Source organism: Orcinus orca, chromosome 4 (genome assembly GCF_937001465.1).
Source record: "Orcinus orca chromosome 4, mOrcOrc1.1, whole genome shotgun sequence".
In the NCBI taxonomy this organism is placed as follows: domain Eukaryota; kingdom Metazoa; phylum Chordata; class Mammalia; order Artiodactyla; family Delphinidae; genus Orcinus; species Orcinus orca.
The window spans coordinates 122,519,864-122,524,208 of NC_064562.1; the positions used below are offsets into that span (position 1 = coordinate 122,519,864).

At 39.7% G+C, this 4,345-nt stretch overlaps 1 pseudogene; it reads left to right on the plus strand.

Moving 5' to 3' along the window:
• Window positions 1–1,245: 1,245 nt before the first annotated feature.
• LOC101289890 (HIG1 domain family member 2A-like) lies at window positions 1,246–1,565 on the plus strand (annotated as a pseudogene).
• Window positions 1,566–4,345: the final 2,780 nt, after the last annotated feature.

Consider the following 4,345-nt stretch of genomic DNA (forward strand, 5'->3'; position numbering starts at 1 on the left):
AAGATAGAGAATTTTATTTTGCTTAAATCTTTTTAAGATAAAGGGGCATGTATTATCTCACCTAACTACAATGTTAGGAGAAAATTCTCAGACTTCAGGCAGAGCTGGACCCAAATGTTAAGAGGATGTCATTGAGAATCCATTGTCTCTCTCTCTCTCTTTTTCTTTTTACTTTTGAACTCAATTTAGACTTATAGAAGACTTAGTAATTCAGGCTTGCAGAGAGTTCCTATATACCCTTTCCTTACTCAGCTGCCCTTTTGTTAATATCTTACATAACCATAGTACAATTACCAAAGCTAATATATCAACCTTGGTACAGGTTTGTTGACTAAATTATAGACCTTATTAAAATTTCACTAGTTTTGGGCTTCCCTGGTGGCGCAGTGGTTGAGAGTCAGCCTGCCGATGCTAGGGGACGCAGGTTCATGCCCCGGTCCGGGAGGATGCCACATGCCGCGGAGCAGCTGGGCCCGTGAGCCGTGGCCGCTGGGCCTGCGCATCCGGAGCCTGTGCTCCGCAGCGAGAGAGGCCGCAACAGTGAGAGGCCCGCATACCGCAAAAAAAAAAAAAAAAAAATTTCACCAGTTTTTTTCACTAACATTTTTTCCTATTCCAGTAACCTACCAGGATTCCACCTTGCATTTAGTTGTTATACCTCCCCAGTCTCCTCTGATGCATAATAGCTCCTCAGTTTTCCATGTCTCTCATGATGTTGACATTTTTGAAGATTATTGGCCAGTTATTTGGTAGAATGTCTCTCAGTTTGGGTTCCTCTGATTTTTTTCTCTTGATTGGAATAAGGTTCTGTATTTTTGGCAAGAATATCACAGAAACTATGCTATTGCCTTCTCAAGGAATCTTATCAAAGGATTAACAGTGTAATAATGTTTCATTACTGGTGATGTTAATCTTGATCAATTGGGTAAGTGGTGTCTGCTGGGTTTCTCCACCTTGAAGTTGCTATCTTTCCCTTTGGAGGTAAAAAATACTTTGGAGGAGATCATTTAGTCTATGCAAGTTCTGTGTCTCCCACAAATTTTGTGCATTAATTTTATTGAGATTCAAAATTTCAAGTAGAAAACAAATCCTCTTTTACTAGTATACATGAAAAACTCACAACTAAAAAAAAAAGACAAACGACGAACTGGAAAAAAAATCACAATCTAAAACTTACTGAAAAAGATGTGTATTAAGAAAACCATATTAGTGTCCTGATTTTCTCCTACTGCTGTAGCCTGAAACATGGCGACTCCTGGCCCTGTCACTCCAGAGGCACCCTTTAAACCATCGCAGCCCCCAGTCATTGAGGGCTTTAGCCCCAGTGTACACAGCACTTCAGAAAGCTTCAAGGAAAAGTTTCTTCGCAAGACCCGCGAGAACCCAATGGTACCCATGGGCTGCCTGGGCACAGCAGCCGCCCTTACCTACGGCCTCTACTGCTTCCACCGGGGTCAGAACCAGCACTCCCAGCTCATGATGCCCACCCGAATTGCCCCCAGGGCTTCATGGTCATAGCCATCTTGGCGGGTCTGGCTGCATCCATACCGAAATCTCGACCCTGAGTCGGTGGCCTGGCCTTTGAAAGCTCCGCGGAGATCGTTCCCAGTTCCAGGAGCAACCGCCGGTCCTGCCACTGGCATTATTCCCTCATCACCCCTGACAAGCCCCTGTATCAGTGGTGTCAGAAGTAGCCAATTGTGTAACCGACAGATTTTTTCAGGAATCTCAGGTTCGGTTCAGTTTGAGTGTTGCATACTTCTAGTTGTGCTGCACCTTCTCCACTCCCTACTTAATAAACTCTGATCCACTTGTAAAAAAAAAAAAAAAAGGAAAGAAAGAAAGAAAACCATAGTATACTACAGTAACATTTAAAAATTATAATAGTGTCTAACTATTGTTTTTGCTTCAAATGCTGTATATCAGTGGTTCTTACACTTTTCTAGGCCATGGAACCTCTGGAGAATCTGATGAAAGATGAGAGCTCACTCTATCCCTTAAAAAATGAAAACAGGCACATGTTGACAACTTTGGGAATTCATAAACCACCAAACCTCATCCTTAGATTGCTGAGGGGTCTTCAGGCTAAGCACCTCTTTCTTAATACCAAAGAGCAACTGTAACTCAATTTGCTTTTCATAGGTCCACCTATATGCCCTTCCTTGATGATGTCCTTTCCTCAGTCTGTTATGGTAGAAAAAGGGAAAAGAGGGAAGGAGGAAAGGAGGGAAGGAGGGAAGGAAGAAAGGAAGGAAGGAAGGAAGGAAGGAAGGAAGGAAGGAAGGGCAGATGGGGGCCAGGTTGGAGAGAGGAAGAGAGAGGTAGAAAGAAATAATCATAATATCCCATGTTCCCATTACTTCTCTTGCCCAGAATAGAAAAAAATAGTCTAAAAAAATGACCAATTCTTCTTATTTTTTTCCTAAACTGCTTTTTAAGTTGGATCTTGAGGTGTATTAGAAACTATTCATTTTACCCCATTCAGCTTTTCTTTCCTCCCTTATCCCATCCACCCAATACCCCCCCCATACTTCTTCCTTTCTGAGTACATTGCTCCCTCAAAGATTTTATGTTTCTTTCAAATATATGTTCACAGGAATTGTGTACTACCACAAGAATTATATTCTTCCAAGTAAAAAACAGAAGGAAGCTAAGAAGTTCTGACATCTACTTTTAAAGACAAATTTTCACCAGGATCCTAAGGTCACTTTGTCCACTTTTTAAAGGAAGGCCTAAAAATATCTGAGGGTCTTTTTTCTTCTTTAAAACTGTTTCTCTTCTGAAGCAGTTGACACCATTCCATGAAATTTTTGCAGCAAATGTGCACTAAGTGCACTCAATGTCATGAAACTCCTTTCTGTTTTCTGGTATGTTGGGACGTTGACTCAAATGCATTTCATTTGAAAATTAAAAGCAAATTTCATAAGCTATTTGCTTTGCACGGAGAAATTTGGGTCAGTCAGTGAGAAAGACAACGGGCTTTTTTCATGGACCTGTTTTGAGGTAAGAACCATGCCTTTCCTAGAAGGACTCTTGCCCCTCCCACCTGAGGGAGCTCTGGGTATTCTTCACCACAACTATTTCTTCATCCTAAGAATCTTTGGGCCTAATCGTTGTTCCAGAAAATTTTGAGTCAAGTCTGCTGCATTAGCCTTTTACATAATACAATTTGGAAAAACTCTTTTCAGCATACCTAATTCAAATGAGTCCATCTGTGAAACCCAAAATATGAGATTTTCATAAAATGCAGATGCAATAACAGACTCAAAGCACAAAAGACAGCATTTATACAACCCATTAGGCAATAGTCAAAGCTTTCCTTCTCTAAAGAGAAAAAGGAAAATTGTATCATCTTCTAGCCAATACAATAAGTCCTACTAGTTTAAGCTTTGATGTTGCCACATCAAGAATTCTTTCTCTAGTATGTTCAAAATCCTGAAGAACATTCTGATAATAAGAGTTGTCTTTATGACCTCCTTTGATTTCTTTCATTAATACTAAAGAAATAAAGAAGAGACCTTTGGAGACCTAAGCTCCCATTTATCCATGGAACACTCCAACTCGCTGAATTTCTTTGAGAAACACAAAAACAAATCTTCACCAAGCAATTTAGCACAAAAAAATCTTCTCAAAAAGAAAATCTAATATCTGATTGCGTGATAACAGAAGGTTGGACGTACACAGCTAGGTAACGCAGAGCCTGTTTCTTTACTCAGTAATGGTGCTGTTAATTTAAATTATATGACGGTTATGGTCCATGAATTAGACGTGCTTTTGCTATTTGCTTGCTGAGGGGGTTTTTCGGTATCCTGAAAAAGTGATCACTCTTGAGAATAAACAAGAAAAGAAATGGATTCCAATACTCCCCTCCCCACTTCAAAATCACATAGATTTTTCTTGACTCATAGTTGCATTTTTACTTTTCAACTTAAACAACTGTTTCTTCTTATCATGAAGGATGGAAATGTTAAAAATAAAGCTTCAGGTAATGGATGAAAGTATATGTGATTCACAGTGTTGGGAGTGAAAACACTGTATTATAACACTGCATCAAAGGCAATAATTCTGAGATGGTTTGGTAACTTTTGGCTTTTGTGTTAAAAGTGACATCAGAAAGCACATCACACGCCTGAGTTTAGAGTTGGGTTTTAAGAGATTCTGCTCTCAAAGCACAAGAAAAAAGAAAAACTATTAAATTCCAGTGAATTGATGATTCTATGGCCTAGTTTCTTGGGACTGGGGAGAGAGATTAAAAATGGGAAGATTCTTAAGAGGCCCATTGCAATTCACCAGGAATTTTCCAAACACAAGCTCTCCACCTATGTGTATATAGAAAGATAAGTTT